This window comes from Anolis sagrei, chromosome 1 (assembly GCF_037176765.1).
Source record: "Anolis sagrei isolate rAnoSag1 chromosome 1, rAnoSag1.mat, whole genome shotgun sequence".
Taxonomy (NCBI): domain Eukaryota; kingdom Metazoa; phylum Chordata; class Lepidosauria; order Squamata; family Dactyloidae; genus Anolis; species Anolis sagrei.
The window spans coordinates 343,884,773-343,895,963 of NC_090021.1; positions in this window are offsets into that span (position 1 = coordinate 343,884,773).

The following is an 11,191-nucleotide window of genomic DNA, read 5'->3' on the forward strand; positions in this document are numbered from 1 at the left end:
TCATCCTCCATCCATATCTCAGGGTGTTGGCTCACTCATCGAATGCCTGTCTCCATAACCACGTCTTCACCTGTTTCCTGAATGTCAGAATAGACGGGGCAGTTCTGATCTCCAGTGGGAGAGAGTTCCAGAGTCGAGGGGCCACCACCGAGAAGGCCCTGTCCCCCGTCCCCACCAGACGTGCTTGCAAGGCCGGTGGGACCGAGAGCAGGGCCTCTCCAGACAATCTTAATAATCTTGATGGTTCATAGGGGAGAATACATTCGGAGAGGTAAACAGGGCCGGAGTCGTTTACATGCAACTACATTGGATTCACAATTACATGGCTAACAAACAGACAAAAGGGAATTACATTTTCACTGAGCATTCACACCCCATGTACACACACATTCATCCTCAGACATACAACAGGTCACAGGTTCGAATCCAGGGAGAGGCGGATGAGCTCCCTCTATCAGCTCCAGCTTCTCATGCGGGGACATGAGAGAAGTCTCCCACAAGGATGATAAAAACATCAAATCATCCAGGCGTCCCCTGGGCAACGTCCTTGCACACAGCCAATTCTCTCACACCAGGAGTCACTTGTTGTGGTTCAGCACCAGCATGATGGGAATGAGAGTAGTGCAGATGTGGGCTTGCAGTTTTCTCATGAATCTAGAGACAGGCCTGTGTCTTCACGAGAATGGAATGTAGCTGATAAGTCAGTTGCTGGGAAGCAAGGTCATGCTGGCCAGGTGGTGAGAAGGAGTTCACGGCTTGCAGCGAAGTGTTGAGCTCATCTGGTGGGAAAACTGCTCGTTAGCTGCTTGTTTGATGTTTGCTGTTTTGATGTGTAACGTATAAGTAACCTGCCTTGGAATTGATCCGGTGTCAGTTTCAACGTTGCGATATGGCTCGCTTTAGCTCCGGCTCGGGGGCTTGAGGCTTGGAAACAGCCTGCTTCATGTAACCTTATGCTACTTCCTGGTTTTTATTCTGCTGCTTTGCTTCATGTCTCCTGCTTGGACTCAAAGGGATTTTATTGGATTTTTTACCTTGCACCACTGATCTTTTTACTGCTCATACTTTGATTGTTTCAATAAACTTCCTACCTCACAAGTTTGGCTGGTTTTGTCAGAGAAAGCAAGGTGAATCTTAACCTGAGGCACAACATCACTCCTGACACGACAAAAAAATAAATAAATCCTCAGACATTCAAATATGACCATATCCTTTTCTCCCTCCTTGGAGAAGCACCTCTTAGGCCAGACCCTGCTTTCCTGCAGCCTGTCAACGTAGAGTTCCAACACTTCATTAATGCCATAACTTCAAAATGCCAAAACTTCCTTCCCTAAGAACAGTGCCAAGGGCCAGATCTCTGTTTTCTACACAACAGAACCTGACTCCCTGCACAAAATCCAAGATTCCAAAAGTGCACTTCTTCCTCTTCCCTTGAGAAAGAAGCCCCAAAGTGACCAGGCTGCTCTCGTGCAAATCTGCCACTCTCCATAGGTACACCATCTTCTCATGGAGCAGAGCATAAAAGGTGGAACAGACTCCTCAGGTCTGCCACACTTTGAGCATTATTAGACTGAGTCTTTTATAGGAATATTCTGCTAATGTCATCCCAAAGTTGTAAATTAATGACAGACGTCTTCCATCCTGGATCCATCTCAGTTTCCTGGCCAGGTGTTGACTTTTCTTGATTGGTGATGATCTTATGTTGACTTCCTTCTTAACATTGTAAACATTTCTGTTATCACTGTCCCAATTCTTCTTAGAGTTTACTTTTTCAGCTGTCATTAGCAACTTTTGATTACAGTCCAGCAAGCAGGTAGTTAGTCATTGCAGATCTTAATATTATACTGGTGTCTCCGCTTCTCTCCAGGATGAAGAGGAGGAAGCCTTGGGGAGAATCACCCTCTGGATTCGTCCATTGAACCAATTACAGATCCACCTCTCCGTAGTTTTGCCTCGCCCACATTGGACTAGTTTCCTTGCCAGAAGGTCATGGGGGACCTTGTCGAAGAAGGCCTTCCTGAAATCCAGGTACGCCACATCCATGGCATTCCCCGCATCTACCCAGCTTGTAGCTGTATCGAAGAAAGAGATCAGATGAGTCTGGCATGACTTGTTTTTGATCAATCCATGTTGACTATTAGCGATGACCGCATTTGTTTCTAAGTGTTTGCAGACCTCTTCCTTAACAATCTGATATCGACGTGAGGCTGACCGGACATTGGTCATTGTTTGGGTCATCCTTTTTTCCCTTCTTGAAGATTGGGACCACATTGGCCCTCCTCCAATCTGCTGGAACTTCTCCCGTTCTCCAAGAACTCTCAAAGATGGTTGCCAATGGTTCCGAGATGACTTCCGCTAGTTCCTTGAGTACTCTTGGGTGTAGTTGATCTGGCCCTGAAAGGGGACTTGAACTCATTTAGAGCGGCCAGGTATTCCTGGACGACTAGTTTCCCAATTTGGGGTTGGATGTCCTCCAATCCCTCATCCACTCTATCTTGCTGAGGTTGAAGATGACTTTCTTTTTGTGAGAAGACCGAGGCAAAGAAGGCATTAAGTAGTTCTGCCTTTTCCCTATCATCCTCTGACAGCATTGCCCCATCTTCTCCTCGAAGAGGTCCTATCGCCTCCTTGTTTTTCCTTTTTCTACTGACATAAGAATAGAAGCCCTTTTTATTGTTTTTAATGTCCCTTCATCTAAGTCAATACTAGAGACTGCCCTGTAACGCAGTGAGAGAAAAAACTTACTTCCACTTTCCAATAAGAGAAGGCTGAGAGGAGACATGATAGCCATGTATAAATATGTGAGAGGAAGCCACAGAGAGGAAGGAGCAAGCTTCCTTTCTGCTTCCCTGGAGACTAGGACACATGGGAACAATGGCTTCAAACTCCAAGAGAGGAGATTCCATCTGAACATGAGGAAGAACTTCCTGACTGTGAGAGTCGTTCAGCAGTGGAACTCTCTGCCCCGGAGTGTGGTGGAGGCTCCTTCTTTGGACGCTTTGAAACAGAGGCTGGATGGCCATCTGTCAGGGGTGATTTGAATGCAATATTCCTGCTTCTTGGCAGAATGGGGTTGGACTGGATGGCCCAGGAGGTCTCCTCCAACTCTTTGATTCTATGACTCCATGATTCTTGGTTGTAGTTGATCTGGCCCTGAAAGGTATTCCTGGACGACTTCTTTCCCAATTTGGGGTTGGATGTCCTCTAATCCCTCACCCACTCCATCTTGCTGAGGTGGAAGATTACTTTCTTTTTGTGAGAAGACCGAGGCAAAGAAGGCATTAAGTAGTTCTGCCTTTTCCCTATCATCCCCTGTCAGCATTGCCCCATCTTCTCCTCGAAGAGGCCCTATCACCTCCTTGTTTTTCCTTTTTCGACTGACATAAGAAAAGAATCCCTTTTTATGGTTTGTAATGTCCCTGGCAAGCCTGAGCTCGTTTTGTGCTTTAGCCTTGCGGACCTTTTCCCTAATTGTTTCCCTTGCCCTGCACCAAGTCTTTCTCTTGTGAAATCCTGTTGGTTTTCATTCCTCTCTTGCTTCATTCTTCTCTAATTTCTTATCTTCTCTCCAGTACTTACTTTTGCCCGGGGTTGTTATTCTCACTAATCTCCATTCTTGGTCTTGCTCCTCTCTGTTCTTCCATGTCTCCCCTCTTGAGGAGCCTGGGTCTGCCCAACCTTCAGCCTGAGATGAGTCCTTTTGTGTGAGGTGGGGAGAGCCAGGCTTCTAAAGAGTGAAAGAAGTACAGTATAGAATCGCTTATCCAACCTTCGCTCATCCAATGTTCTGTATTATCCAATGCAGTCTCCCCCCCCCCAATCCTCAGCTGTTTCTATGTATTGTGATGTTTTGGTGCTAAATTCATGAATATAGTAATTACTAGGCTCATCTGGGGGGGCCCTGCTCTCGACCCCGCCACTCTCACAAGTGAGGCTGGTGGGGACGAGGAGCAGGGCTTTCTTAGTGGTGGCTCCTCACCTGTGGAACTCACTCCCCGGGGAAATCAGGGCAGCATCATCCCTCCTCGCCTTTAGGAGGAGGGCGAAGACGTGGTTGTGGGACCAGGCCTTTGGGCACTCCAGCAATTAAAGCAGACATTCAGGCGAGTAAGACCAGCAGGACTGATGAAGTGGAACAGGAAACTAGAACTATGAATGAGCAAACGCTGACCATGTAAAAGGAGAAATTGGGTTTGTATGGGGTTTTTATTGATTTTATTGATTTTATGGGAATAATGTATGAATTTATGTATGAATTGTTGTTAATTGTGATTTGATGTAATTTTGTGTATACTTGTTTTATGTTGCAGGCATCAAATTGTGCCTTTGCTACTGTAAGCCGCCCTGAGTCCCCTTCGGGGTGAGAAGGGCGGGGTAAAAGAACCCCAAATAAATAAATAAATAAATAGGCTTGTTTGATCCAAAAGAAATGGTTCAAAACTCATTTCGGATGTAGGGGGTGCTGGTGGTTCGATTCTAAAATCAATTCCGATTTTCACAGAAAAAAATATTCAAAAGTTTTCAAAACTCCCAAGACTTCTGAATCCTTTCGTTAATGGTTTGAAAGTGTTATTTCCTGTTTCATTGGGTGGTCTTTACTTTGAAAGTAGTTGTTTTACTCCAGGAGTGGGGGAAAGCAAGCGGAGGAAATTCCTTCCTTCTCCGGTTTAAAACTGGCTTCTCTGGCTTTAAAACCGGCTTCTCTGGCTTGAGCCAGAAGCGGTAAAGGCAAAGGAAGTAAATTCATCCTTCTCTGGCTTTAAAATAGGCTTCTCTGGCTTGAGCCAGAAGCAGGAAAAGCAAACAGAGGAGAATCATTCTTCTCTGGTTTAAAACTGGCTTCTCTGGTTGACAGAAGCGGGAAAAGCAAACAGAGCAAATTCATCCTTCTTTGGCTTTAAAACTGGCTTCTCAGGCTTGAGCCAGAAGTGGAGAAAAGCAAGCAGAGCAAATTCATCCTTTCCTGGTTTATAACTGGCTTTTCTTGCTTTAAACTTGGCTTCTCTGGCTTGAACCAGAAGTGGGAAAAGCAAATGGAGGAGATTCATTCTTCTCTGGTTTAAAACTGGCTTCTCTGGCTTGAACCAGAAGTGGGAAAAGCAAATGGAGGAGATTCATTCTTCTCTGGTTTAAACTGGCTTCTCTGGCTTGAGCCAGAAGCAGGAAAAGCAGACTGAGCAAATTCATTGTTCTCTGGTTTATAACTGGCTTCTCTGGCTTGAGCCGAGGCCAGGGACCATAAGCGAGGAAAAGCTGAATAATTTCCGACTCGCTCCCTGATTTGTAACAAAAATTGCGGAAAAAGCTTTGGAAGGGCAAAGGGACTAAAAAACTTTCCTAAAAAAGTTCAAACTTGCTTCAAAAAGGTAATTATTCTGGCTTTATTCCAAATAACGAAGATTCCGAGTGGACCTAACCATTCCTAGTAATTACTACATAACATTAGTGTGAATTGAACTGCTTTTTCTGTCGATTTGAACCTCTCTGAAGATAGCTTTATTTGCTGGCCAAAGCAAATGGTGGCAGATATGCCCTAGGGATGATAATACTGCCACACCCACAAGATGGAGTCGTGATCTTTTAGTGTTTTACAGGAATCCAAAAAGCACATTTTGATTGGTGTTAACACATTGTCCATTCAATTGGTCAACTTACCTAATCCATTTCTGATTGGCTTTCTAATACAACAGGTGACAACAACAGAACATGGAATCAACTGGAACTTCAAATCTTCTTCAAGTGACCCCCAACACACTTGGATGCACTTGGCTTATACTTTGGCTATACTTTGGTCTGAACCTATGGTCCTATATAGTGTTTCTAAAAATGTATAAAATGACATTTCCTTCACCATTGGGACACCGAGGTTTCTGTATTTATATTGGAGCTTGTCAGTGGAGCAGCTCACCTATTATTGTTATTGTTACGGCTTATTGTTATTGTTATGGCTTCAGTGATGCCTATGATATCATATTTGTGGTGTTGTGCTAAAAGTTGGAGTTCGTCTTGTTTATTTCCCATGCTCTGTGCATTAGTGTAAAGACATGTGAGCCCCTGGGATCTTCCCTTGAGCTGTTTAATTGGGATTATAGTTCTTTTGGTACTTGGTCCTCGTTGTGTTTGTGCAGACCTCTGTTCAGCCTTCTGGCAGTTCCCTGACATTGTGGGTAAAGTAGTGTTCACAAGGCTGTTGTCCCCCTCCCCCAGTGGGCCTAGTTTAAAGTGCACCTAATGAGGTTTGCGAGTCTGTGAGCAAAAAGGTGTTTTCCTACTTGTGTGAGATGTACCCCATCCCTTGCCAGTAGGCCATCCTCCTGGAAAAGCAGACCATGGTCGAGGAAGCCAAAGCATTCCTCCTGACACCATTTTCTAAGCCAGTCATTGACCTGTACTATTTTCCTGGCCCTTGTAGGACCGTGTCTTACAAGTGGGAGGAGGGATGAAAAGACCACCTGTACATTAGATTGTTTTAGCTTTGTTCCAAGAGCTCGAAAATCATTTGTGACAACACTACAAATATGATATCATAGGAATCACTGAAACCTGGTGGGATGACTCCTATCGCTGGAATGTAGATATCGAGGGCTATAACCTCTTTCACACAAACCGAACAAAGGGGAGAGGAGGCGGAGTAGCCTTATATGTCAAAAACTCATGCTGCAGAAGAGATTCCAGACAGCAATCCGGGAAACCAGCTTGAAAGCATCTGGATAAGAATCAAGGGAACTGGGACTCAAAAAGATCTCGTTGTAGGCGTCTACTACAGACCTCCAAGCCAGGAGGAAGAACTTGATGAAGTCTTCTGCCAACAGTTGACCAAACAGGCACAGAGAAGAGATGTAGTAGTCATGGGTGATTTCAACTATCCCAATATTTGCTGGAAAACAAACTCGGCCAAGAGTACAAAGTCCAACAAATTCTCGCATGCCTTGCAGACAATTTCATGGTCTAGAATATAGAAGAGGCAGCAAGGGGATTGGCTACTCTTGATCTCATCCTAACAAATGCGGAGGACCTGATCAATGCGGTTGAAGTAGTAGGATCCTTAGGGGCAAGTGACCATGTGCTCCTGCAATTTGAGGTACAAAGGAAGGCCGAAACTAAGACAAGTCAAACCCGCATTTTGGACTTTAGGAGAGCCGATTTCCAAAAAATGAAGGAAACGCTGAGCAGCATTCCGTGGACACAGATACTAAAAGATAAGAGAGTTATGGATGGATGGGAATTTCTCAAGAGTGAAATACTCTAGGCACAATTGCAAACCGTGCCAACAAAGAGAAAAAATAGGACAAGTGCAAAGAAGCCAGAATGGATGTCCAAAGAACTTCTAACTGTGCTAAGACACAAAAGAGACATGCACAAGAAGTGGAAAAAGGGAGAAATCACCAAAGAAGAATTCAAACAAATAGCCAACACCTGTAGGGAAAAGGTCCGCAAGGCTAAAGCACAAAATGAGCTCAGGCTTGCCAGGGACATTAAAAACAATAAAAAGGGCTTCCTTTCTTATATCAGTAGAAAAAGGAAAAACAAGGAGGCAATCGGGCCTCTTCGAGGAGAAGATGGGGCAATGCTGACAGGGGACAGGGAAAAGGCAGAACTACTTAATGCCTTCTTTGCCTCGGTCTTCTCACAAAAAGAAGGTCATCTTCAACCTTTGTACCTCAGAGCCCCCGGTGGCGCAGTGGGTTAAAGCACTGAGCTGCTGAGCTTGTTGATCGAAAGGTCACAGGTTCGATTCCGGGGAGCGGCGTGAGCTTCCGCTGTCAGCCCTAGCTTCTGCCAACCTAGCAGTTCGAAAACATGCAAATGTGAGTAGATCAATAGGTACCGCTCCGGCGGGAAGGTAACAGCGCTCCATGCAGTCATGCCGGCCACATGACCTTGGAGGTGTCTACGGACAACGCCGGCTCTTCGGCTTAGAAATGGAGATGAGCACCACACCCCAGAGTCAGACATGACTGGACTTAATGTCAGGGGACTACCTTTACCTTTACCTTCAACCTCAGCAAGATGGAGTGGATGAGGGATTAGAGGACATCCAACCCCAAATTGGGAAACAAGTCGTCCAGGAATACCTGGCCGCTCTAAATGAGTGCAAGTCCCCTTTCAGGGCCAGATCAACTACACCCCAGAGTATTGAAGGAACTAGCGGAAGTCATTTCGGAACCATTGGCAACCATCTTTGAGAGTTCTTGGAGAACGGGAGAAGTTCCAGCAGATTGGAGGAGGGCCAATGTGGTCCCAATCTTCAAGAAGGGAAAAAAGGATGACCCAAACAATGACCAATGTCCGGTCAGCCTCACGTCGATACCGGGCAAGATTCTGGAAAAGATTGTTAAGGAAGCGGTCTGCAAACACTTAGAAACAAATGTGGTCATCGTTAATAGTCAACATGGATTTATCAAAAACAAATCATGCCAGACTAATCTGACCTGAGTCCCTCGTCGAGGTTGAGAAGGCCGGTATAGAAAAGCTATAAATAAATAAATAAATAAATCTCTTTTTTCAATAGAGTTACAAGCTAGGTAGATGCAGGGAATGCCGTGGATGTAGCGTACCTGGATTTGAGGAAGGCCTTCTTTGACAAGGTCCCCCATGACCTTCTGGCAAGGAAACGAGTCCAATGTGGGTGAGGCAAAACTACGGTGAGGTAGATCTGGATTTGGTTAAATGGACAAACCCCGAGGGTGATTCTCCCCAAGGCTTCCTCCTCTTCATCCTGGAGAGAAGTGACAAGTGGAGTGCCACAGGGTTCCGTCCTGGGCCCGGTCCTGATCAAGATCTTTATTAATGACTTAGATGAAGGGCTAGAAGGCAGGATCATCAAGTTGGCAGACGGGACCAAATTGGGAGAGCCAAGACTCCAGAGGACAGGAGCAGGATTCAAAGGGATCTAGAGAGATTAGAGAGATGATGAGCCAAAACTAACAAAATGAAGTTCAACAGTGACAAATGCAAGATACTCCACTTTGGCAGGAAAAACAAAATGCAAAGATATAGAATGGGGGACAAGGCCTGGCTCGAGAGCAGTACGTGTGAAAAAGATCTTGGAGTCCTCGTGGGGAGGAAGGTAAACATGAGCCAGGAATGTGATGTGGTGGCAAAAAAAGCCAATGGGATTTTGTCCTACATCAAGAAGAGCCTAATGTCTAGGTCCAGGGAAGTAATGCTACCCCTCTATTCTGCTCTGGTTAGACCACACCTGGGATATTGTGCCCAATTCTGTGCTTTTTTTACCGCCACATCACATTCCTGGCTCATGTTTAACTTGTTGTCTACGAGGACTCCAAGATCTTTTTCACACGTCCTGCTCTCGAGCCAGGCCTCATCGTCCCCCATTCCGTATCTTTGCATTTCGTTTTTTTCTGCCTAAGTGGAGTCTCTTACATTTGTCCCCGTTGAACTTCATTTTGTTAGTTTTGGCCCTTCATCTCTCTCATCTGTCAAGATCCCTTTGAGTCCTGCTCCTGTCCTCTGGAGTCTTGGCTCTCCCTCCCAATTTGGTGTCGTCTGCAAACTTGATGATCATGCCTTCTAGCCCTTCATCTAAGTCATTAATCAAGATCCTGATCAGGACCGGTCCCAGGACGGACCCTGAGGCACTCCACTTGTCACTTCTTTCCAAGGTGAAGAGGAAGCATTGGTGAGAATCACCCTCTGGGTTCGTCCATTTAACCAATATATATATGATGTTGTTGTTGTATTTTGTATTGTATTATATTGTGTTATGTTTTTAATTACGTTGATAGGGCTTCGCCCCATGTAAGCCACCCTGAGTCCCTTTGGGTTGATGGAGGCAGGGAACAAAAATAAAGTTATTATTATTATTATTATTATTATTATTATTATTATTATTAAGGAGATAATAATAATAATAATAATAATAATAATAATAATAATAATAATAGAATCATAGAATCATAGAATCAAAGAGTTGGAAGAGACCTCATGGGCCATCCAATCCAACCCCATTCTGCCAAGAAGCAGGAATATTGCATTCAAATCACCCCTGACAGATGGCCATCCAGCCTCTGTTTAAAAGCTTCCAAAGAAGGAGCCTCCACCACACTCCCTCTGGGGCAGAGAGTTCCACTGCTGAACGGCTCTCACAGTCAGGAAGTTCTTCCTAATGTTCAGATGGAATCTCCTCTCAGGGTATAAATAAATACTTTATTTATACCCTGCTACCATCTCCCAAGGGACTCGGTGCGGCTTTCATGAGGCCGAGCCCACAAATACATCAATAAAAAAGCAATAACAACAAATAATACAAAACAATAAAATAAAACTCATAACAAAAAAGCAATAAACATTAACAATAACACAACAATAGTTAAAACCTATGGCTAGGCCAGATGTAATAATTAAAATTTAAAGATAATGCTGAGCATGAACAGATGAATGTGAACTAGGATAAAGTTTTCAGAGAGGGATGTGCGTGCAGACATTTCTAGATCCATAGTAAAGTGCATTTTGAGGGCATATTGTTTGGAGTTTCCTTATTCTGGGAAGGCACACTGGAACAACCATGTTTTCAGGCTCCTCCTAAAGACTGCCAGAGTTGGGGCATGCCTGATGTCCTTGGGAAGTGAGTTCCAGAGTCAAGGGGCCACCACCGAGAAGGCCCTCTCCCTCGTCACCACCAATCGTGCCTGCAATGGAGGTGGGAGCGAGAGCAGGGCCTCTCTAGATGATCGAAGGGATCATGTGGGTTCATATACGGAGATGCGGTCACGCAGGTAGGCGGGTCCCAAACCGTTCAGGGCTTTGTAGGTAAGCACCTGCACCTTGAATTGGGCCCGGAAAATGAATGGCAGCCAGTGGAGCTCCTTAAACAGGAGGGTTGACCTCTTCCTGTAAGGAGCACCAGTTAACAACCTGGCAGCCGCCCGTTGAACCAATTGAAATTTCCGGGCCATTTTCAAGGGCAGCCCCACGTAGAGTGCATTACAGTAGTCCAATCTGGAGATGCAAAGTGGCTCACAAGAGCTGTTGATTTGGTTGGCTGCCTTCTCACACCCCTCACAGCCATTGCCGCTTCATGTTCTGTCACATGCTGTTGTTGTTGTTGTTGTTGTTTATTTGTTCAGTTGCTTCCAACTCTTCGTGACCTCATGGACCGGCCCAGGCCAGAGCTTCTTGTTGGCCTCCCCCAGCACCTTCAGAGACAAGCCAGTCACTTCGAGGATAC